This window comes from Littorina saxatilis, linkage group LG3 (assembly GCF_037325665.1).
Source record: "Littorina saxatilis isolate snail1 linkage group LG3, US_GU_Lsax_2.0, whole genome shotgun sequence".
NCBI classification, from domain to species: Eukaryota; Metazoa; Mollusca; class Gastropoda; order Littorinimorpha; family Littorinidae; genus Littorina; species Littorina saxatilis.
In genome coordinates this window covers 59,022,854-59,048,398 of record NC_090247.1, presented here as the reverse complement: position 1 = coordinate 59,048,398, position 25,545 = coordinate 59,022,854, and the positions used below count along the sequence as shown (strand labels likewise).

General features: G+C 40.7%; 1 protein-coding gene across 1 annotated transcript in view; it reads left to right on the top strand.

Annotated features, from left to right (window-relative positions):
* The window catches only part of LOC138962803 (synaptotagmin-7-like), a 141,726-nt gene that overhangs the window by 99,962 nt on the left and 16,219 nt on the right, over window positions 1-25,545 (top strand). The window lies entirely within an intron of this gene.

Below are 25,545 nucleotides of genomic sequence, written 5' to 3'. Positions count from 1 at the left end.
TCATTGCTTCCTTCCGGGGAAGATTGCTTTTTGAAATATGAGATTGCATCGTGTGGGATGGTTTTCGTAATAAGACGAGCAGGAAACAAATGGATTTCCCCTTCGTTGAACTGGCTTCTAGTGAGAGAAAAAAACAAAACAAGGTTCCTGTTTATATTTGATATTTTGTTTACAACAATATCGTTGTAATCTTTTTTGCTCGGGGACTTTTTTTTGACAGTTGATTGCGTTGTTTTGTGAGAGTACTGTCATGGTGCTAAAACGAGAGAGAGAAAAAAGCAGTCTTTACTTCTTTGCACTAGCGTCCAGTGAAAACAGCACCTTGGTTTCTATCTCGATCTTTGTAAAATATCATATGTTGGTCAACAATACAAATAACGTATTACTGTAGACCTTGAATAGACGATACTCTTCACCCTTAATAGACGATACTCTTCACCTTGAATAGACGATACTCTTCACTCTTAATAGACGATACTCTTCACCTTGAATAGACGATACTCTTCACCCTTAATAGACGATACTCTTCACCCTTAATAGACGATACTCTTCACCCTTAATAGACGATACTCTTCACCCTTAATAGACGATACTCTTCACTCTTAATAGACGATACTCTTCACCCTTGAATAGACGATACTCTTCACCCTTAATAGACGATACTCTTCACCTTGAATAGACGATACTCTTCACCTTGAATATACGATACTCTTCACCCTTAATAGACGATACTCTTCACCTTGAATAGACGATACTCTTCACCCTTAATAGACGATACTCTTCACCTTGAATAGACGATACTCTTCACTCTTAATAGACGATACTCTTCACCTTGAATAGACGATACTCTTCACTCTTAATAGACGATACTCTTCACCTTGAATAGACGATACTCTTCACCTTGAATATACGATACTCTTCACCCTTAATAGACGATACTCTTCACCTTGAATAGACGATACTCTTCACCCTTAATAGACGATACTCTTCACCCTTAATAGACGATACTCTTCACTCTTAATAGACGATAATTATTCGGAAATAACTCCGTCGGGTTTGTATGGGTTGTGAAAGACTGAATACTCTTGCTTTTAGTGAGTCAAACTTTCCCAAGTGACATTATAGGCCATTCACTACGAGGGGTGTGTCTGAAACACGTGGACAAGGAGCACGTGACAAAAGCTTGCCTCGCTAAAAGCAAGAGTATTCACTCTTTACACAACCCATACAAACCCGATCTAGTTATTTACGGAGTTTGTCTTTTGGACCAATCTTCAGCAGCACTACAGTACTGTTGCCCGGGAAGTTTTCTCTCTTTCTAAAACAGTCGGTGCATCGTTTGTGAGTGTGTATTGCTAAGTGAGACAGAGAAGCAAAGAGCGTTGGTTTTCTTTGTACACTCTTTGTATCACAGCAGTGATCCACCTTTGAACATATTTCTGTAACAAAAGTGAACACTGTGTGACATACAGTACATGGATGTACTGGCAAATATAACACTCACAGTGTTCACTAGTGTTCAAATGAACACTCTGTGTGTTTTATGTGTGCGTCTTTTTCTAGTAGAATGTACTATGTCACAATGTGTTCAACAGTGGAACACTTCTGTTTGGAGTGCACTAGCTTGCAGTGTTGACACTGCTTACCCCGTACCTGTGTACACCGGCTGTTTCATTATAATAATAAGAAGAACATTTATATAGCGCTAAATCAAAAACTTTCGTTAAAAAGGCTTGCTCTAAGCGCTTGACATCTAAACTAAAACGTCATTCACACTCTTTACAATGATGTACAAGAACTTCATGTCACACTCTTTCATTCAGTATAGCACCATTCACACAGTTGTTATTCTGTACAAGACAATAAGTTAGTCTAACATTTAGAATGTTCATAAGATGAAAACAAGAGAAAACCAGACTGATTAAAACAACTGCTTAGTGCTAACAAAGCATGAATCTTAATGATAACGTAATACATGTTTAACTGTTAAGACCATAAAAAAAAACCTATATGCTAAAATAACTTCGAACTTTTAAGAACTTCTTATAAGATACACAGCACATCTAGATAAACACCAGAATGATAAAACAAAAGGCAACTCGTTAAAACTATTAAATGCATCAATGTCTAAAACACGAAAGACTCAAATATAAGATACACAATTCTCTAGAATTGTTTATTAAAACTGAAACCGACCTGCTCAAAGTAAACCACCCCCTCCCTACCCTATTATAACATAATACATATGAACCTTGGCTCGACGATATTCCTCAGCCTTAATTGGACAAGCGCGGTATTTAGCACTAGTGTCATGCTGCTCTGGCCTGTTGCTCTGGACGTTTGTTTTCCATAACAATAGATTGTATTTGTTGTTAGTGTTTCGCGATAGACGAGAGAGAGTAACTAAAGTGTTCTTAAAACAATGTGCCAAGGAACGTTCTATATATATTTGGAAAATGATATTGCATCTCGTGTGCGTGTTTAGGGATAGCGTGAGACAGAAAGTGCTAGTTTGTGTTGCACAAGCTTTCAGTGATAACGACACCTGGGCGACTGTTGGCAATAGTTTGCACCGGCCGTTTTATTGCATTCCAATAACTATTAACCTTGGCTCGAGGATATTCTACGGGCTTAAATGGACTAGCGCCATCTTCAGTGGCGAATGCTGCATCCAGTAGTTTGCTTTGTGAAATAATTATTTCATTGCATCGTTTGTGAGTTTTTTCGGGCTCTATAGACGAGAATGCAGGAAATCTGTGATAAAGACGCTCGCAAAGACATAATCTACTTTGCAAGTGTGATTGCATTTTTAGCGAGTTTTAGCGATGGACGAGGGAGGGAAGCAAATGAGCAAATCTGCTAATGTTTGCTGACGCTGCGTCCGTTTGCTCTTAAACTGCAGCGTCTTTATTGAAAGAGATTGTGTGCCGTTAACTTAGAAAGAGGAATTCAATACTGGGATGGCCTGCCATATGTATGTGAGTGTTTAGCTGTGGACCAGAGAGAGAAGAAAATGTGTTAGCTTTCGTTGCATCAGCATGCACTTAAGTTGCAGCAGCTTTGCTCAAAGACATGTTTATGTGTTGTTAGCTTACAACAAGGAGTTAGATATAGAATTAATTTTGTGATGGTTTTATTGGGTCTGATGTTATGGTGCCTAAGACGCCATTTTGAAACGGTTTCTGGCGAACTTGACTTTGAAAAGTCGCAAGGATATTCGCTACACTGTATGTTGGTTCAAACAGTATTATTATTCAGATACATGAATACAAAGCCATGGAGTAAATGATGTAATTAAGGGGCACAACAGAAGAAGAAGCTCGACATAGCATTACTGTGGATGTGCGATGGAATTTAAGACAATTCTACACTTCAATACCATTTTGTACACTCCAGAATTCCACATTGTTGCACTTGAGACTTGACAGGTAGGGGTTGGCAGCGCTGTGCACCCAGAGAGTGCAGAGTACACTGTCTCTGCTGAACCTCTCTTGTCTGAATTTTTTCCCCGGAATTGGATCGGAGATGCAAGGCAACAGATGGCATCTTATCTATATTGTCAGTTTGTTAAAGGCGTATTTAATATTTGGTTCGTAACTGACGGCTTTTGTCAATGTCCCCAGTAAAATAATCAATTTGAATTTCAGTTTTGGCGACAGATAGTCACATGCAGATGGCATCTTATCCAACTTGTCAGTTTGTCAAAATCTGGTTTGATTTGTTTCGTAGCAGACGGCTTTTGTCAATGTTCCCAGTCAAACAAACTGGATTTGAATTTCTGTTCAGGCGACAGATGGTCACATGAACGAAACGTTGATAGTTTGTTGTGTGGATCACCTTGTGGGCGAGGCTGATTCTGTTGTTTTTGGAAAGGATATGTCCGTGGTGTTAAGAAGTTTGATGTCAACAGCTGCACGTTGAGACATGTGATCGTATGTGTAAAAGCTGCTTAATACCGTACGGAATTAAACCGGGAATAACCGTCAAAAAGAACCAAAGTCAAGATTGTACTTCTCATCAACGATTTTTCTCCGTTCAGTTTAATATCTGACAGTGACGAAGACACCAGCATTTACCAGACTGGAGATGCCAGCACAACCGTGCAAAATGTCTATCCTCACGAATTCTTTGTCTGTCAAATGTGACTTCTGACAGAGACAAAGACATTAACTATTCAACTCTCGTTCACACCAAAAAGCCTGAACAAACGTACACAATGTCCGTACACGAATTACCTATTTAAATTTTGCTAGCGCACTGTTTGCAGCTTAACCTGAGGCGAGAACTTAAAGGCACAACCCTCCCCGTGCAAACCAATTCACTCGACATCTCAGATCTAGCCAGGCTTTTACCTTAGATAAGACCATCCCTTCACTTGGACACATACCAACAATCAACAGGCTGTCTGCTTTCTGTTTATAGAGCCATTTTTACACCCCCGGTATAGGGGTGTGTATAGGTTTCGCTCGATGTGTTTGTTTGTTTGTTTGTTTGTTTGTTTGTTTGGGTGTGTGTTTGTGTTCGCATATAGATCTCAAGAATGAACGGACCGATCGTCACCAAACTTGGTGAACAGGTTCTATACATTCCTGAGACGGTCCTTACAAAAATTGGGACCAGTCAAACACACGGTTAGGGAGTTATTGGTGGATTAAAATTATACAAGGACTTACAGAGGGATATCTTAATGGTCAAAGGGAAATAACCATTCTCACTCAGTCACTGCCACCAACTGAGAAGGTTCTTTCCCTTTGACGGGGGTGTTTTTCCTACCTCGTAGGAATTTCTTGTTTTTTTATTAAATTGGTGCACTAATGATCAATAGTGAGAATCTGTGAAATTTGTTCATAACAAAATTCCCACTCTGCACTGGATCTGAAGCAATCGTGGTGTTGAAATTTGGTACGTTTCCAAGTTGAGGGATGGTCTTACCCCACGTAAAACCTTGCCAGATCTGTGACGGTGAGCTCAACTGTTTTGATGGGAAGGATTGTGCCTTTTAGGATCAGCGTGTGCATTCTGTTTCCATCACCGCGGAGAAGAACGATGCATTAAAGCAGCAATCGGAGTGGATGATGATAGGCTGATGCGTTGTGCGATATCTCACTGGATCTTTTGTTGAAGCGTTTTGTGAACTGCGCTTAACCTACTCATTAAAATTCTTACCGACACGTGACTCCTGAACGAGTTCATTGTTCAGGTGTAGGTTGGTGAAACAATGCAACGTGTGCAACACTCGTCACACACTGACGCGTTTATTGGTGGACGCTGTCTACAATCTGCATGTGTTTCTGCAAAAGACAACACTTCTTTTTCTTCTTCGTCTACTTCTGCGTTCGACTGGCTACGCGTCAAAGTGTCTGCAAAGGAAATAACAATTTGGAATGACAATATATCCTTCAATCAGTACCTGATGGGACTTCCCAGATCACTTTTCCAGTTGAGGTGAATACCATGTGCAGTATTTCAAGATTCCTGAAAGCTGACTGGAGAAATGGTGAGTTGTGTGGGCGTAAATGATGTTAAACATTTTTTATAAGACCGAAAAAAAATTCTAGTTTTGTTTTCCCCTCAAAGTATGGTTACATTAATCTATCGTTCATGATAGGTGCTGGTAAAACAATGCAACGTGTCAAACGCTTTTGACGCACCTGACCCGGTTATTGCCGAACGCGTTCTGGATTTGTGCGTATCTGATTTAAATCAGAAGTGACAATGCGACTTTAAAGTATTATATCGCCTTTCCGCTTCCACTTAATAAAATTTGAAGCATTTTAAGATTTCTGAAGCCTGGCATTACATATTGCGAGTTGTGCGGGTGTCAGTGGTGTCAAAAATAATCCACAATGGTAGCATTTTTAAGTTATTTTTCTGTAATCATTTCGAAACTTTCTATAATGACTCAAGTGACACTCGGGAACCTAATTTCAGTTGTCTGGTTGCATTATTTTCTGTACAATTACATTGTCAGATTATTAGAACCCGGTTCTGTTAGAGTTCGAAGAGATTAAACAAAAGGGCTTTTGGAATTAGCAGCATTATTTTCTGTACAATTACATTGTCAGATTATTAGAACCCGGTTCTGTTAGAGTTCGAAGAGATTAAACAAAAGGGCTTTTGGAATTAGCAAGGCTGGCCACACAGTAGCTGCAGAATCAAGATAGCTCGTCGCACGCGAATGCGACGAGTGTCCTTATCTGAATAGGGTTCTTGTTGTACATGTGTATTTCGTGTTCCAGACTTTCGATTTTACAAGGCAAGAACGTAGCTTGAAATGAACAGTCTGTGTCCGAACTGTAGCTATCTATTTTGTGGCAGAATTTTGAGGAAAGAAAACTAAAGGGTGATGTTGTGAGGTTCATGACCACTTTTAGTTGAGATTTGTTTCACTTTCACGCTTAATTTGCTTTTTGTTTTAACCGAATCGCAAAAATCAAAAACTACTAAGGAGAGAATACAACACTGTAAACTCGAAGACAATAAAGCGCAAACAACTTTCTCACAAATATGAACACACACACACACACACACACACACTGACACACACACACACACACACACACTAACACACTAACACACACACTGACACACACACTAACACACACACACACTTACAGTAATACTAACAAACACACACACACACACACACACACACCCACTAACACACACACACACACACACACACACAGACACACACACACACACACACACACACACACACACACACACACTTCCACCCCAGCCCCAAATCACACGCTGAGCATGAGAATATCACTTGCAATTATGTTCGTGGATTTTGAATGTCTCCTGGGGCTTATTATTCGTATTAGAGTGACTCATGTATCGAATTAGCAACCGCCCAGATGTGAACAAACAAAACAGCATAATGTTTTTCATTCTGTTGGGATTCCGTTTGTGTGTCAAATTTTCTCTGAGGGTTTATATGATTGTTGAATATCATACACGTAAAAACCGTAATATATACACATACGTTGTTCAACTGCGCAGTTTGTTCAAGCTTTAAAACTGCTCTAAACCTTGCGGCTACGCGATATCATCAAATATTTAAATAAATGCACCTTTCAGTCTTGTAACGTCGTCACAACCAGAACCTCCTGGTTAGAATAATAATGATTATCATCTTCGTTTATTGTCGCTGTTTTTATTGTCCTGCTGTTTTCTGACAGATTCGGGATTTACTGTTGTAAGACGGGCATCAGACGGCTGTATTCTGCTCATCCCGATTCGATCGTTTTTACTGCCGTGCGGGGACATGCTCTGGCAGCTTAAAGACAAACGACACCGATTTAACAAACCAAGACGTCTCTTCTTGACCCCCTCGTCGAAAGTAACTCCTCTGACGTCAAGAGCAAAAGAAAGTTCAAGAAGACGTCATAATGCCAAAAAATGCGAATAATGGCGTCATGTAAACGTTCTGTCGCTTCTCCTGCACGTCTCCTAGAAACCGAAACAGAATTTCGAGAACGAAGCAGCAGTAGAAAATTACTGGTAAGGTTTCCGCTAGGTTGTGCATGTATCAATATCGTATATCATTAAAGTTGTGCTGTTGTTAAGTGGGCTATAATACAGTCTAGTTTGGTTCATCCCGACTTTTTCATTGTTTTTAGTGATGATGGACGTTGTCTCTTGCAACGTGCGTAAATCCACCGTTATTTTATTATTTTTCCCGATTTCCCCCTAAAAAAAGATCTTTCTGTGTGAACCTTGCTGTACACGGTATGGTGACAAACAGATCTAGATACACTTTTCAGCACGTGTACAGGAACGTCATCAAATCTAGTTTTTACGTCACGCGTTTGCCAAGATCTGCAGTCTGAGAAGGAGCAAAACAACGTATGCATTTGGAACATTTGAGGAACAACAAGTCGCGTAAGGCGAAATTACTACATTTAGTCAAGCTGTGGAACTCACAGAATGAAACTGAACGCACTGCATTTTTTCACAATGACCGTAGTCCACCGCTAGTGCAAAAGGCAGTGAAAGTGACGAGCCTGTTCAGCGCGGTAGCGGTTGCGCTGTGCATGATGAAGAATAAAATAAAAGTAATTTTGGATCGTTTTATAAAAAAATAATGTTAATTACAATTTTCAGATATTTAATGACCAAAGTCATTAATTAATTTTTAAGCCTCCATGCTGAAATGCAATACCGAAGTACGGCCTTCGTCGAAAATTGCTTGGCCAAAATTTCAATCAATTTGATTGAAAAATGAAGGTGTGACAGTGCCGTCTCAACGTTTACAAAAAGCCGGATATAACGTCATAAAAGACATTTATCGAAAAAATAAAAAAAATAAACATCTGGGGATTTCATACTCAGGAACTCTCATGTAAAGTTTCATAAAGATCGGTCCAGTAGTTTAGTCTGAATCGCTCTACACACACACACACGCACAGACACACACACACACACCACACGCGCACAGACACACACAAACATACACCACGACCCTCGTCTCGATTCCCCCTCTATGTTAAAACATTTAGTCAAAACTTGACTAAATGTAAAAAGTGAGTCACGGGTGACGCAATGTCTACACGTACGCGTACAGGTCTTTGCTACACGTTTGCACACTACAGCTGCATCGAAGTTATTCCCTTTGCCTTCCCTGACATTGGTTTGGGTGGACATCTGTCAGTTTTGCAGAGCTGTCATTGACGAGATCTTTACGCGGTTGCTGTCTGTTGACCACTTGAAAATCTGTGTATTTAACAAAGCACATTATGAAAAGCGGCTTATGGCTGCCTGAATTGTGGGGTGAAACCGTAATACACATAAAAGATCGTGGGAGTTTCAACCCATGAACAATAGACCGGCCCCCGTGGCGCAGTTGTTAGCGCGTCGGACTACGGGCCGGGAGATCGTGGTTCGAATCCCATAAGGGGTGGGTGGGTTTTTCGAGCTTCGGTCGGCTCCTACCCAGAGTGGAAGTGCTAAAGTTCCAATGGGAAGGCTGGGATCACACAGCCGAGTGTCATTCACTTCACGAATGCGATTGAAAGCGCAAAAATAAAAGAAACTTGTCTCGATTCTTGTGACCCTTCCTGCTCAGGGCTCTCATGGTGACCTTGGTTCCAGTGTTCCTGTTCCAGCCATCCCTGAATACTCTGCTGCCGGTCTGGGATGCTCCGGGGGGTCGACGGAAGGACGCAGTGGCGGTCTGCTCTCTGAGGAGACGCTCACTCAGTCTGGCTCCGCGACTTAACAGTCAGTGTCGTAAGTAGAGGGCTTAGTAGGTAGCGGTGCCTGTGTCCCTTGCCAGGAACAGGACCAATACTGAACACCGTCGAAGTGACTCAGCAGCAGTGCAGTGTCATCTTCCGAGGGTAGCCTACCGCAGCGGCCTGACATCCTTCCCTGGAGTGTCTGTAGAATTAGTGAGGGTGCCCAGGTGTCTGACCAACACTGGGGGCTCACTGATTCGACAAAGTCTGGCGGCAGAACGAAGTTCAGGGGTGGATGTTGCAGTGAGTGCTGGGACGGGGCGGCGTGGTAGCATACTGGGAGAAGGAACAAGCGTCGGGACAAGCAAAAAGAGAATGAACAAAAATAAAAAAATATAAATAAAAAAAATACATAAAGAAGAGAGGAAGAAAAGAGTAAAAAAAAAAAAAAAAAAAGAAAGAGAAGAGGAGAGAGAGAAGAAAAAAAGAGAGAAAGGAACCCATGAACAATAAAGAAAAAAAAACAATTGCCTTTAAATGCGCTTAAACGCGTTTCGTGCGCTTTGTTTGATGTAAAGGACAAAAAGTTTTTCTAGGCGAAGGCTATCCTGCACAAAGGGAGAATTTTGCGCTCACCCCCGTCCTTCTGAAAATAGATGTTCTACCTTCCTCTCGTTTCTGTGCAAATCCCCCCCCCCCCCCTATTTTCTTTTGTCTATGAACACTCTGCTCTTACCAATTTGACAGAACCCCCCCCCCCCCCCCCATCCTCCTCCTTCTTCCAGGCCATTAGATCCTCTTCTTGCCCTTCTCCCCTTTGTCCCCATTCGCAATCCCGGGCCCCTTCTCTGTTATTTTAACTACCCTTTCGCTTTTGAATATAATGCAAGACAGACTGCCATTAAAGCTCTATTATTGCGTGATACGGGTCAGGCCCGTTCTGATCATATGCCATTTATACAATTATCTCCACGCCAAATTCGCCTAAAGATGTTAAATGATGAGATAAAGGAGCCAAGCTCAGCTGGATTTTGGTTGAACAAATTAAATATTACATTAGAAGATAAACACTGGAAATTAGCTAACGAATGCTCGACAGAAACCCGTCTTCGTCTTTTGCATTGGAAAATTTTACACAATATTTATCCCACCAATATTTTGCTACATAAGATGGGAATTCGTCAAACAAATCTTTGTCAGTATTGTAATGAAACCGATTTCAGCGAGCACGTTTTTTGGCAGTGTAGAGCAGTGCAACCCATATGGCAGGAATGTCAAGGGTACATATTTAAATGTACAGGCAAAACTATAAAGTTAAGCTGCGAAGAGGCTCTTTTTGGGTATATCACACGTGATATCCCCAGAGAGAAAACCTTCATAATGAATCACCTTATATTGATATCGAAAATGTGCATAAGCCAGTTTAAGTACGGAAATCCAAAAACTAACATGAAGGTCTTATTTCAGAACCAAGCTCGACTTCAAAATTTCTAGTAAAATTGAACTGAGAATATAGATAAATAGTAGTATAGTGATGTTAATGTAAAGTTGTTTATATATGCGCCGTATGATGCTGTGCTGAAAACTAGTACTGTAATTGGTAATTTGTAAATTCTCGCCTTTTGTCCATCGAGCGTTGGATTAATTAACTTGTTATGTATTGTCCCGCTGAAAATGGTATTATTTAACAGAATTTTGGGAACAACACCAACAACACACACACACACACACACACACACACACACACACACACACACACACACACACGCAAACAAACGCACAAACTACTAGACATAGCAAAGGTGAATGAAATAGCTGTAACGATAGAGTAACTGTAATGAAGAAAAAATTTTTTTTCCATCATATGAATACATGTCCAGGCTAGGTATTAAGGATAAGCAGAAAGAAGAAGGAAAAAATAAAAAAAGACCCATGAAGAAGGATGCTCCCCGCCCAAAAAGAAGATTAAAAAAAACTTTAAATTTTTTTTAAAAAACGGGTTAAAAAAAAAGAAGGGTTGCAGCAGCCTGCATGCAACTGAGGTCAACAACAAAAAATAATAATAATAATAAAAAAAAATGTAAATAAATAAAAAAAAACACTAACCTTCCGTTGCCCCTCGGTTTATTATGTCCTTTTATCGTTGTCTTCCCACCCCGCTGGGGGCACACACACACACACACACACAAATACACACACACACACACGTATGCACCCACACACGTACGTACGTACACACACACACACACACATATGCACACACACACACACACACACACACACACACACACACACACACACACGTCATTCTCCCCAACATGTTTTGAAGAAGTAACGTTTATTTTGTAGAGCTTCAGTGACCTTTTTCTCAGAAAATTGAATTACAGCTCATGTTTTCGTTGCTAGGCGTTTGACCGGAAGAGCGGAACTAATTACATCTCTCTCTCTCTCTCTCTCTCTCTCTCTCTCTCTCTCTCTCTCTCTCTCTCTCTCTCTCTCTCTCTCTCTCTCTCTCTCTCCTCCACCCTCCTCTCTCTCTCAGTCTGTCTGTCTGTCTGTCTCTCTGTATCTTTCTCTCCTCCACTCTCTCTCTATTTCTCTCTATATATTTCTCTTTCTCTCTCTCTCTCTCTCTCTCTCTCTCTCTCTCTCTCTCTCTCCACCCTCCTCTCTCTCTCTCTCTCTCTCAGTCTGTCTGTCTGTCTCTCTGTATCTCTCTCTCCTCCACTCTCTCTCTATTTCTCTCTCTCTATTTCTCTTTCTCTCTCTCTCTCTCTCTTTCTCTCTCTCTCTCTCTCTCTCTCTCTCTCTCTCTCTCTCTCTCTCTCTCTCTCTCTCTCTCTCTCTCTCTCTCTCTCTCTCTCTAACTGGCTTCCGCGCTGTACTCGGTCCCTTGCTGTACGTGTACCACGCAACTCCCTTGTCGTCAAAAGTGTTTCTTTTTTAAACCGCCTTCAAATTGTCTAAACTAGACTGCTGCACAAGTAACAAAACACACCACGAATTGACAAAAATAGAATATTGCAGGTGAAGTTTGAAAACGAAGCCCAGGAGAATAAAATCCTACAACAAAAATAGTGACAAGTTAAAAGTTTCTAAAGAACTGATTCTTTTTGGAGTTGCGAACAATGTAGTCACAGATAAAGTTTTTGATGTGCAAGTAATTTGTGCCAAACACCACGTATATATTTCCAAAATGAACAAAAAGATCCCTCATTTTCAGACATTGAGTAGAAATCTTTAGCAAAGATTTATTTGTGAAAAGTATAACGCAGTTATGAATAATACATTAGATAAATTTTACAAGGATTGGCGTCTGTATATGCATGTTTTGATGTAACTTCTAGGTTATTCTTTTTACATACTTTTGATACTGCGACCACCAAGCCCTGATCCCCCCCTCCCCCACCCACCCACCTCATGTGTGTTGCAATTGTCCAAGTGTGGTTCTGTTTTATGTTTTTGTCCCCTTGTTTAGGTGATGTCCTGTAATGTACAGCGTATACATGTAAAAAAAAATAATAATAAAAAAAAGGATTAAAAAAGAAGGGTTGCAGCAGCCTGCATGCAACTGAGGTAAAAAAATAAAAAATAAATAAAAAATAATAAAAAAAGAATTAAAAAAATTAAAAAAAACTACCCTTCCGTTGCCCCTCGGTTTATTATGTCCTTTTATCGTTGTCTTCCCACACCGCTGGGGGCACACACACACACACACACACACACACACACGTATGCACACTCACACGTACGTACACACACACACACACACACACATACACACGTATGCACGCACGCGCAAACGCACGCACGCATGCACGCACGCTCGCACGCACGCACACACACACACACACACACACACACACACACACACACACGCCATTTTAAGAGGGATGACCTTTGAAAAAAATGAAAACCTGCATAAGACCAGTAAGACCAGTAAGAGTAGTATAAAAGGTGAATTGTGTAGCGGTCAAAATTGTGTTGAGTAATAAGGGAAGAACTGTACACGTACACTACCCGCTGCTGGGAAGTTTCTCGTGGGAAGTAGGCTGCAAATTTTACCCCGAAAGATACTCGCTGCTCGACACGCTATTTGCATTGAGTCTAATACTATGCCTTGGTTCTGAGATGCAAGACGTTCTAAAATAGCAGCAGATGTAGGGTGGTGCATTATTCTCGGGCGTATTGTCTTCGCCCTACAGGTGCAGGGCCAGACGGGTATAATTATAGTAAAGGACACGCAAGCATCGTCATCTCCATCATCCTTTGGCCCCAGGACAAAGGCAAAAAAAATAAGCTTGTACTTGCTTTGTATTGACAGGCCTGAAAGTAACAAAAAATGGTGCACTAGCCTTTGGCTACTGATTCAGAAAATGTACTCGCCAGAGAACAAACTATACTAGCCAAACCAACAATTTTTTTTTTTTTTATTTCAATTTTTTCAGGCGAAGTTGACAAAAATGAAGATGAATAAGTACAGAATATATGATATGATTAGACACAATAACATACATTGGCAGAGTAATTATACACAATGTAAAATGCAAAACATGAAAATATTATTGGTTAAATAAATTGTTATATATTGCCCATTTTAGAGTAAAATTATGTTCCCTCATTTCAATTTGATGTACATATCGGTCAACTTTATATTGGTAATTAATATAATTACAAAATGCCACAAGGCGTGGTTTACATTTATTGAAACGACATTTGTACAGAAAATATTTGGCATGTAGCAACAAGAAACCATCATCAGTTCTCGTTTTTTTATCGTAACCAAAAAGAACAAGTACTTTATTCATTCTCAGTCTTTGACAATGATCACATTGTGATTTTAACCACCTTTCAAAATCTTTCCAAAATAGTTGAACATGTTCACATGACCATAAGTAATGATAAATAGTATCTTTTTCCATATTGCAAAAAGTGCAATTGTTGTTTTCTACTATTCTCATTTCTTTTAGAATAGAATTCGTTACAAGTGTCCTGTATGTGATTTTCATCTGGAACCATTTTAAACGGATTTCTTTAATTTTATGTGTTTTGAAAAATATCTTATCCCAATCTATTTCATTCTCTAGCATTTGTTCCCATTTTTTGCATGGATTAGGTGTATCAATTTTTTGAACAAAAACATCATAAAACAGTCTAGATCCTTTAGGACTTCCTAGTGTCATACTGTACGCTTTACTGGAGGTATTCGGAAGTGAATTGTCAATGTCTATGTTTGAATCTTTTACGTATTTCTTGATAGCTGAAATGCAGCTGTAATATTCAAGAAAGTTAACTGTTTGTATATCATATTTTTGTTTAAATTCTTCAACTGTGTAGAAAGTTCCTTCTTCATTTGTCAGATCTTTAACAAGAAGGATGTTATGTTTGGTCCATTTGTTTCAGCAAATTTACTCGCATTTGGCGAGTAGATGAACATTTCTACTCGCCAGTTACATGTTTCTACTCGCCATGAAATACTCGCCACTTTCAGGGCTGATTGACCTAGCTGTCGTCCTATGATCTATCCCTTTTCTTTCACCTATACTTCGCCATTTCTTTGTATTGTTAAAGGTAGTGTTTTGCAAAGATTTCGTTCGGCGAAACCTTTTTCAAATCGCCGAAGATTTCGCCGTTATTTTGGTAAAATGTCAACACATGTTTTACAGTGAGGATCAAAGTGGAAAGAAGAATAACAAACAAAATAAGTATTCAATCCTTAAAACAATTCAGGGAATTATATTTTAGGAAATGCAAAACATGTATGGAGTATCAGCAGCTCATTTGACAAGTTTACAACAAAGGCATTCATTTGCATTAAAAAGAAATCGTTAAAAGTGTGCTTTTGTGTGCTTACGATCAGATGCAGAAGGATATGTGCCAGTGGACTTTTTAGATGTTGTGTAACTACCAATATTGTCGCAGGGTTTCAACAATATCAATGTTTTTAAACCTTCATCTCTGACCCAATAGTTTCCCTCCGGACCTTGTGCAAATGTAACTGTCAGCCTTGTCGCAGGGTAGCGACAATCAGAGCTTCATCCCTCACTCGCCACGTTCACCTTCCCTCTCCTCCCCCGAGCGTCCGTCACACAGCAGCACGTGCGGTACGCAAATTAAGACAGGCAACAGGCGACGACCCAAATGTCAACCGTGAACCTGGTCGCTCTGTGGACACTGTGCGAGACTCGCCTTTTGTCATTGGAAGCTCTTCCCTTTCTGTCCAAGCAGTGGCACACGTCGCAAGTTTTAGGCTGTGTGTGCGTGTGCTCTGAGCTTCTTCGAGGACAGTGTTTTTACGCGTATCAGTGGTGCAATCTTAGTTTCGATGTTTGCTTTGTGCTCTATGATTCTTCACTTGTCGATTGGTTTCTTTACTGTGTGTCGTCGTAACTTGTTCCTAGACTCGTCATTTTATCACTTGAAGGATTTCCGTTTTGTGCTCTGCCGAGATTTCCATTTGGTCGACCTGAAGATTGCAGTTTTACAGGCTGTGTGCTCTTAGCTTCTTCGTGAATGTGATTTTATCTGTGAAAAGCGTACCAGATTGTTTGTGCTCATAAGGTTCTTCACTTGTCGATTGGTTGCTTACCTCAAAACTGCTGGTTTTCAGGCTGTGTTTGCTCCTAGGTTCTTCGCGGTGGACTTTGATTTTTCTTTGCAACCCGTGTTTCGATTTTTGATTTGTGCTCGGAAAGACTTGTTTTTTTTTCTTCTGGTCGATTTAGTTTCCTTCGTGAACTTTGGTTCTGTCAATGCAAGCCTGGTTGTGTCGTCAGTCGTCTGCAAAACTCTTGGTGTTCACGCTCGTGTGAAAACAGAAAAATGTGCTGTTGGTGAAAAAAAAGTGTTGTTAACAAATATTTAAACGCATGGAATGCTGTGCAGATGTGCGCGTGTTCGGGCCTGGGTTTTAACTGTGGTGAACGCGGATTGTTAAATTGTAGGCTACCGATTTGCCTGCGTACAAACTTATTCCTCGGCTGTTACGTACGTGTTTTTCATCTAAGATGCTGACTGAATAGAATGGTTCTGAAATGGATATTCTGTCGAGAATGGATAAAAGAGTAGATGTGCCGTTTATTTTCAACCACCAGTGATATTATTCCAACCTGCAGCCATGAACATCTGTGTAGAGCTAGTCTTGCTCTTGGAATCTGAACATCTTTATTGACAGTGAGCTTAAGCTGTGCCAGCGAGTTGTGATTTAGTAATTTGCATGTCTGGACACACAATGGATATCGTCAAGGAACTAGTTCTGTTCAAAGAACCCCGGACTTTTTTCAACGACCTTTGGCCTGTAAGTGTGTCTCCGGTGGTGGTTTTTTTTCTTCTAGAAAACAATAATTATTTAAAAATGTTGCACCTTGAATGTTTGTGTCAGGTGTGATGTGTAAATGTGTTGTTTTATGGAAATGAATAATTGTGTTCGATGATTTTCTGTGTAATGTTTCTGATGCCATACGCTTGGTTGATTGGTCGGACTGGCAAGGTATAAACTCGTTATGTTTATGGACATTACTTAAACAATGCTTTACTAGCGTGACGATCTCTCTCTGTCTCTCTCTCTCTGTCTCTCTGTCTCTCTCTCTCTCTCTCTCTCTCTCTCTCTCTCGCGCGCGCGCGCTTTTTTAAGACTGCATTTGTGAACACAAAAGAGGAGGATTGAAGGGATTGGGGCGAGGAGAGAGAGAGAGAGAGAGAGAGAGAGAGAGAGAGAGAGAGAGAGGGGGGGGCGGTGACGATAGACGCAAAAGAAACCCACATTATTTGGTATAATTTACGAAAATGTCAAGATAGCAGTGAACTTAGGTACTGTTTTCATCGCTAGGGGCTTGGCAACAACATGATGTTATGCAAGCAATTTTGTTGTTGTTGATAAGATAAGCCCCGTCGCGATATAACCTTGAATGGTTGAAAACGACGTTAAACACCAAATAAAGAAAGAAAGAAAGAAAGAAAGAAAGATAAGATAAGCAATCTTGATAAGATTCGGACATCATGACAAGACAACATAATGATGTAAAATACAATATAACACAACATAACACAGTACAATACAATACGATAATACTTTATTATCTCAAAATGACAAATTAAATTGCGGCTGACATTAAAACAGCATTAAAACACAAAAATATATTACTATTACACACACTAACACACACACACACACACACACACACACACACACACACACACACGCACACACACACACGCACACACACATACACGCGCGCGCCCATATAGACATTGCATCTTGCAAGCGAATTGCATCCACGCTTCTTAGATAAGTTAATGGCGGGGATGTAGCTCAGTCGGTAGCGCGCTGGATTTGTATCCAGTTGGCCGCTGTCAGCGTGAGTTCGTCCCCACGTTCGGCGAGAGATTTATTTCTCAGAGTCAACTTTGTGTGCAGACTCCCCTCGGTGTCCGAACACCCCCGGCGTGTGTACACGCAAGCACAAGACCAAGTGCGCACGAAAAAGATCCAGTAATCCATGTCAGAGTTCGGTGGGTTATAGAAACACGAAAATACCCAGCATGCTTCCTCCGAAAGCGGCGTATGGCTGCCTAAATGGCGGGGAAAAACGGTCATACACGTAAAAGCCGTGGGAGTTTCAGCCCATGAACGAACAAACAGATAAGTTAATTATTTGTATCATAAGTGCTTGTCTCTCTGCTTTAAAAGACCACTGGGTTGACGTACATGTCATTGTAAATGTAACGTTTAATTTTGTTCCATTAAAGATACTGAACTTGTCAAATCCAGGTGCACGGAGTCCCTCAGGCAGCTATCCGTTAAAAGAACTACCAAGTTTCATTGACTTGCACCCAAAGAGTCAAGAACTGCGATTTTTTTACGAATTAATTTCGTACTCGGACCCGGCTGGTCTTGGCCTATTTTTGGATCTAAATTTAGATCAGGTAGATCACCACATCATGCACAAAAAGACACGTCACTAGCAAACTATGTCAGACGTCATCATGATTTTGTGTAAAACAAAATGGAGGCCGGAATCACTCAGTTGAATCGAACTCCGACCAAACACCACGTAATAACTAGGTTAATTTATGCACTCGCGTGAACAAGAAACTGTCGAGCTTCACAGATGTCGTCGTTGGGTAGTTTTGGGTTTGTTTTACTACCATAGGAGGATTTTTGAACTGTAAATGCACTCAGCTGCAACAAAAACGCAAAACGAAGGCTGTGAGCTGCACTGTGCCTTTAACTTACAACTTGATTCTTGTTTTTTGATTCGTCCAGTGAATAACTTAAAACACCACTCATTTAAGGCCATTGATACACGATACAACACACTTCAGGGGAACTATTTAGTTACATGCAAGACATGGTATCGTCGAGTAATTAACTTATGTTAAATATCGAATAAATCAGCATAGAAAAACTGTGGCTCTCTACATGCAATACAACAAAGCAGAATATATATACATACAACACATAAAATCATGCAGTAGATCATTTCTGACAAACTTTCACATTGCATACAGAACGTAGCGAGATATATATCTTGGCAAACGCGTGACGTAAAAACTAGATTTGATGACTTTACCCGTACACGTGTTGAAAATATATATATGTTCTGCGCGAACTTAGAATCCGGTTTCATTCTAGAATGGACCGGGTCCAGGTTGGAATTCTAACCCTGCGCAAGTACAGGGGTGCCATTCTAGAATGAAACCCTTGAATAAAGGGGGCCGTAATGTTTGTAGGTAAGACAGAGTTGTCTTCCCTTGAATTATCTCCACCTGCACCTTCCCTTTGATAAAATGGGGCTGATTTGTCTACCCCTGAAAAAAATCCTTTGGCGATCTTGCGATGTCATGTCATGTCAAGAAAGTTGACACTCCTGAGTACGCAACAAACAAAGGCAGACCATAGCAAGGGGGACTACCAGGGCGGTATTGTTTGCAGGGCAGTTGTTTTTGTGATGAGAGCCGGTTGCGGCCGCTTGCAATGTCAGCGCTGTCTCCCTCTCGGAAATGTCCGGTTTTTTGACAATTTTTTTGACAGACAGACAGACAGACGGTCAGACCGACTAACCGACAGACAGACCAACAGAAGGACAGAGTGAGTTATAGAGCTGTTGTCACAGGTTTAAAAAACAGTTGACATTATATCTTCACAATTCAGAAGACCAACTTCATGTATATGAATAAGATTAAAAGTTACAAGCGAGATCGGCAAAACACTGTCAGTCCGGAAATTTCCGTTCGTAGCGATCAGTGCTGAGTGTCTCTCAAAATCGTAATCACTTTCAGAACATCACAATCCCAATTCACGATGTCTTTGAGTAAAGTGTAAAAAACCCGAGAAAAAAAACCCAACCAAACACACAAAAAACAAAAACAAACAGAAAATCCACATTTGTGGCTTTGGCTGTGTGATAGTCTAACTGAAATGACTATTCCAACTTGGACCCAAATTCCAACCTTGCGCACGGCCGATTCTAGAATGGACCAGCAACAAGGGTTTCATTCTAGAATGGCACCCCTGTACTTGCGCAGGGTTAGAATTCCAACCTGGACCCGGTCCATTCTAGAATGAAACCGGATTCTAAGTTCGCGCAGAACATATATATTCAGCCTTGAAATTAATTAAAAATGCAACAACAAAGTTGAATAAAAACATGTCACAGTTCGGTGGGTTATAGAAACACAAAAATACCCAGCATGCTTCCCCCGGAATCTGCGTATGGCTGCCTGAAGGCGGGGTAAAAACGGTCATACACGTAAATATCCACTCGTGCAAAACATGAGTGAACGCGGGAGTTTCAGCACATGAACAAAGAAGAAGCAGAAGAAGAATCAAAACAGAATAAGCAACAACAAACAAAACACAACACACACAAATAAAGTGTTCACATTGTCATCGTCATAGGACGGTTTGTGTTTTGACACAATTGTCGAACAAAACGAGTCTGGTTAAGGGTAGAATATACCTGCGCAGTTTCAGCTGCACAGACGACGCACTGCATATTATTGATGCTGCGATAGGGATTATGACGAGTACTTGGCCTGTTTTCTTTTCACGCAACGTGTAGCGGGCTGGGATAATCTGCAGTGCGTCGTCTGTCCTGCTGAAGTTACATAGGTGAGCGCCAGGCTTTAGCTGCGATCTGTGCTGTAGTGTAGAGCCGCGCAGCAGCTGATGACAGAATGGTCGCATGCAAATTTGTTGTGTCGTAGAAAACTATGGATATCAAGTAGGACAGCCTGCATTGTCTAACATGTGTAAATTAACGCGACATACACACCTTGATTTTGATATTGATATTGACTTTTTTTGTATACGCCCACTCTGGTGAGGCTACGCATGACTGAGATTTCTTTTGTACAATACAACAGGTGTATGGATAGATGAACATGTTTAGACACGAGACTAGATAAATAGGTAACAGCTTGTACAAGAGAGCTTCTAAATTGTAAGTGGGGCTTGACGGTTTATTAGATCGACCTTGTTTGTCGTTTTTGTCCATCCAATAGAAAAGGCTTTCTGTCAAACTAATGGTGTTACTGTGTGCTGCGTTAGAGGTTTTAGCTTAGGATGTGTGTGGCATTAATATCTGCGACTGTCGAGTCTGACAACAAAATATCAGACAGTTTGAAGCTGCTCTTGGCGAATGAAATTGTGGCTTCGTGTTGTTTCGGACAATGAGAAGAAATTACATTTTCTGTCCCTGTTGCCATCCACTCCGTGATGCTGCTGATGAGTCGGTCAGATATTTCATATTTTGAACGTGTGTTGCGTTTCTAAAACGATCTCTGTATGTCGTTCCACTTGGCTTTTCTTCTATATGATTTGCTACCTTTGTGTTCACTTTTTACATTTAGTCAAGTTTTGTTCTCTCATACTCTCACCCAGCTGAGCAACCAGTTCGTTGCTATATAGCAGGGGCGGACGAGGGGGGGGGGGCACAGGGGGCACGTGCCCCCCCCCCAAAAAAAAAAGAAAAAAAAAAGAAGAAAAAAAAAGATTTTTCTATGCTGATTCTATGACCATTTCTAAGTTCAAATGGCACCAGATGGCACCATTTTGCTTCTTTGGGCAAAAAATTTTTCCGGGGGGCCATGCCCCCCCGGACCCCCCTAGCAAATTCGGGCGCTTCGCGCCCATCACATTCACTTTCGATTCAAAGTGCCCCCCCCCCGCCTTACAAAGCAACTGATCCGCCCCTGTATAGTAACAGTAATAATAATAGATAACTTTTCTATGGCGCGAGTCCCATCAATTAGCCGCAGGCGCTTTACAAATTCATTATTTCTTCTGTAAAGCTTCAGATGTTTTTCGTTATACTATTTTCTGCGTTTTAAAAAAAATTCCATTTTCTTTTTTTTCGTTCTGATCTCATATGTTGCCTTGTAGATTGAGTGTATGCGGCGATTCCAATATTGATATTAGAATCGCCGCATACATTCAATTGATGAATGGCGTTGCCCGAGGGAGTAAGCCTGAGCAAAAATTAATAGTTTTTACTTTTTGTTCTGTAAGGCAACAGATGGTTGGGTTATAAGTTGCCTAGCTCGTGGCTTAAATGTGCACGGTGTTTTTAACATGAACTATGTGGGTCGTGAGCTGTGTCACCCTGCCATCTGCCTCCATTCTACTCACTTGTTCACTCTGTATTGATCCCCGGGGAGTTGACCTCGGCAGCCAACGATTTGCTGTCTTTTGCTCTCTTGTACATCATTTCTAGTGCCTCGCACGTGTTATCTACAGACATGTGTTAACCTGTCATCTGCTTCCATTCTCCTCACTATTTACACTCTCTACTGATCCCCGGAGCTGGGGAGCAGCCAACATTATGCTATCCTTTTTTTCTTCTCACTTTTACGTTATTTCGAGGGATCTGCGCTTGTTTTCTGCAGAAATGTACATTCTCTCAACTCGCCCGTACTCTCTACTCTTGCTCTGTGTTGATGCCCGGAGAGCTTACCGGTGTGTCCAACAATGTGCTGACGTTTTCTCTCACTTTTACATTATTTCTAGTGACATTTACGTTCTCTCATAGATCTAATCCCTCCTCTCTACTCTTGTCGTCCTACAGGGTATAAGCCAGAGCTGCCAATAATTTGCTATCTTTTTCTCACATTATTACTTGACCTGAGCGGCTTAAGCAACCCGCAATTTGCAATCTGTTTCTTCACTTGTATTACAGTGTTCTAGATGATCGAACGTGTAGCAAAGACCTGTACGTGTACTGCAGATCTTAGCAAACGCGTGACGTATAAACTAGATTTGATGACGTTACCCGTACACGTTCCCGTACACGTCCTGAAAAGTGCTGATCTAGATCTTGCTAATATTACTCAATATAACTATTCTGATAGACACGTGGGGGAATTCGGGGGCTGTGATTGGATGGTCTCACACATCCCTATTGCGATCATCAAAGGATAACGCTACGGAAGTTGGTCATTTTTTGCCGATATCCAAACGATATCGGCAATAACAAAGACGCATGGTTCCGGTTTCTTCCACGTGTATAAAGTACACGCATACATCGCCAGGTTTGTTTCTGTGACTAGTCGACAGACGATGCCATTTGCGTTGTGTGTGTGTTGTTGTTGTTTTTTTCTTACTGTACATGACATACATTACGTGTAAAATCCAGTTCTTTAACAGGCAACAAACCTTGCAAAGTTCAAGAAGCTGCAATCTGAAGCGACCTATCTCTGATTCTAGCACACGATCTTTCCAATGTTTAACACAAAATCAGCAAACTCTCCTGTCACATAGAACGTCCATTGTATAGTGCAATGTTAAAATGAAGTTACCGGTCTGAAACATTTAGTCGTTTCTTCTGAGACAATCCTTGTTCTCTTATCATCTACATATTTACCGCAGTCTTCATCCCGTGAATCCCCAACAGAAGTCAGACTTTCGAACATAGAATATAGGCAAGCAAGCCTGATACGTCATGACGTCATATAATTCCTAGCATATTGACGTAATGTTAAACATCCGGTTATCTCGAGTCTTCTCCGCAATACCATGTCCGTGGGGTTTTCAATGTTCGGTGATTTCCGTTGATACATGCGCAACGGGATATGCGCACTATAACCATCGTCTGCAATCAATGACATGGACCATTCTGGTAGTTGTTGCTGACAAAAACATGATTTTAACACAGAATATAATGTCAGAATAGCTATATAAATGCTATTCTGTTTTCAGCGTAGCAATGGGGTCCGACATTTAGACTCGAACAAGTATAATGCGACTCGTCTTCGACTCGTCGGCATTATACTTGTCTCGTCTAAATATCGGACCCTATTGTTACGCTAAATACACAATAGCTGATACTGTACGTGTACGTGTAGATATTTAAGCAAGATCTAGATGTGGCACTTTTCAGCACGTGTACGGGTAACGTCATCAAACCTAGTTTTTACGTCACGCGTTTGCCAAGATCTGCAGTCTTGGTGGGAGCAAAACAACGTATGATTTGGAACTTTGGAGAAAAAAGTGAGTCACGGGTGACGCAATATCTACACGTACGCGTACAGGTCTTTGGTACACATTCGATCATCTAGAACACTGTATTGCGTCACCCGTGACTCACTTTTTTTCTCCAATGTTCCAAATCATACGTTGTTTTGCTCCCACCAAGACTGCAGATCTTGGCAAACGCGTGACGTAAAAACTAGATTTGATGACGTTACCCGTACACTTGTTGAAAAGTGCCACATCTAGATCTTGCTAAGGCTAGTGACTTGCACGTGTTATTGACAGACATGTACATTCTCTCATTTCAACCGTCCTTTCTCTACTCTTGTCGTTCCACACGGTGGAAGCCTGGGAAGTCAATAATCTGTGTTCCTCCCTTTAACAGTATTTCTAGTGACTTGCGCATTTTATCTGCAGCCAACAATTGGCTATCGTTTTTTCCAACTTTTACATTAGTTAAAATGTCTTGCACATGCTATCTCAGTACAGACCACTTGTACATTCTCGTTACTCACACGTGCTCTCTGCTCTTGTCGACCCACGTTTACTGTCGTTTTTGCTGATGTTTACATCATTTCTAGTGACTTGCACATGTTATCTACAAAAGTATACATTTTCTTATCTCACCTGTACTTTTTATATTTAGTCAAGTTTTGACTAAATATTTTAACATCGAGGGGGAATCGAAACGAGGGTCGTGGTGTATGTGCGTGTGTGTGTGTGTGTGTCTGTGCGTCTGTGTGTCTGTGTGTGTGTGTGTAGAGCGATTCAGACTAAACTACTGGACCGATCTTTATGAAATTTGACATGAGAGTTCCTGGGTATGAAATCCCCATACGTTTTTTTCATTTTTTTGATAAATGTCTTTGATGACGTCATATCCGGCTTTTCGTGAAAGTTGAGGCGGCACTGTCACGCCCTCATTTTTCAACCAAATTGGTTCAAATTTTGGTCAAGTATTCTTCGACGAAGCCCGGGGTTCGGTATTGCATTTCAGCTTGGTGGCTTAAAAATTAATTAATGACTTTGGTCATTAAAAATCGGAAAATTGTAAAAAAATAAAAAAAAATTTATAAAACGATCCAAATTTACGTTTATCTTATTCTCCATCATTTGCTGATTCCAAAAACATATAAATATGTTATATTCGGATTAAAAACAAGCTCTGAAAATTAAATATATAAAAATTATTATCAAAATTAAATGTTCCAAATCAATTTAAAAACACTTTCATCTTATTCCTTATCGGTTCCTGATTCCAAAAACATATAGATATGATATGTTTGGATTAAAAACACGCTCAGAAAGTTAAAACAAAGAGAGGTACAGAAAAGCGTGCTATCCTTCTTAGCGCAACTACTACCCCGCTCTTCTTGTCAATTTCACTGCCTTTCCCATGAGCGGTGGACTGACGATGCTACGAGTATACGGTCTTGCTGAAAAATGGCAGCTACTTGACTAAATATTGTATTTTCGCCTTACGCGACTTGTTACTCTTGTATTCCCACAGGACGTGAGCCTGAGCTGCCAACAATTTGCCATCTTTTTTCTCTCACTTTTACATTATTTCTGGTGATTTGCACCTGTTATCTACAAGCATTTACATTCTCTCATTCCGCCCGCACTCTCTAATCTCATAGCCCCAATTATATTTGCTATCTTTTTTCTGACTCGTACATTATTTCTATTTATGTTTACATTATGTCTAATGGCTTTCATATGTTATCTACAGACATGTACATTCTCTCCTCTCTTGTGTCTCCACAGGGTGTGAGCCTGAGCAGCCAACAATTTGCTATCGTTATGCTCAACTAGTGACTTACACGTACGTACGGCAGACATGTATATATATATTCTCTCCTCTCGTGTGGCCCCACAGAGTGTGAGCCT